At 39.4% G+C, this 769-nt stretch overlaps 1 protein-coding gene across 1 annotated transcript in view; it reads right to left on the bottom strand.

Annotated features, from left to right (window-relative positions):
* LOC119593014 overlaps positions 1 to 769 on the bottom strand; it is a 123171-nt gene that overhangs the window by 114429 nt on the left and 7973 nt on the right. The gene's annotated exons all lie outside the window — the stretch shown is intronic.

Genomic DNA, 769 nt, shown 5'->3' with positions numbered 1-769 from the left:
GTGATCGCGCGCATGCGTGTGGGCCCTGTTACCAATATCGAATAGAACACTAATTACAGACTTGCATACACCTCACGTAGAGCCGCGGAGATGGATACATATGTCGATGCCAATACATACTAAGTATCCGTATCGTCCTCCCACTCAGTCATAATGTCTTTATTCAATCGAAGCAGCCAATAAGCTATGATCATTTGCCGCAGTTATTGGACACGTGAAACCGCTGACGAGCATGTTAGTGGCATAGACTTATAAATGTGTCTGAAATTAGACGAAACGAGAGAAAAATTAAACCAAAATTACTTATAAAATAGACTTATAAATGTGACTATAATTAGACAAAACGAGAAAAAAAAAACAAGTAAATAAAAACATCATTTCGAATAACTTCACTTTATATTCAACGAAATGATCAATGCCTCTCATGAAAAAAAAAATACTCAGATCAATACTAAGAGAGATAATCCGCCCAGGCTGAAATTCTCAATTATATATGACAATTGATTAATCTAGCACATAAAGGGAGAGGAACGCGAAATGACTAATCGCATTACAGCTTTCCTAAGAAGTTTTGTGAAAACGTCCCTATGGATATACCTCTCGAATTTCCGGATGCTTGGCTATCGAGCTGAAGTATCTCGGAGATTATGGGACACTTAACTTTCTCCTCCGATTCTTTATTGGGCGGGGAATATGACAGAGGGATTTAAGGCATGGAATGTGGTGAGGAGGATGAGGCGGGAGATCCGAAGACGTTTGGGGAAAGGAC

Source organism: Penaeus monodon, chromosome 31 (genome assembly GCF_015228065.2).
Source record: "Penaeus monodon isolate SGIC_2016 chromosome 31, NSTDA_Pmon_1, whole genome shotgun sequence".
Classification (NCBI taxonomy): domain Eukaryota; kingdom Metazoa; phylum Arthropoda; class Malacostraca; order Decapoda; family Penaeidae; genus Penaeus; species Penaeus monodon.
Note: the sequence above shows the minus strand (reverse complement) of the source record. Positions and strands in the feature narration are given on the sequence as shown.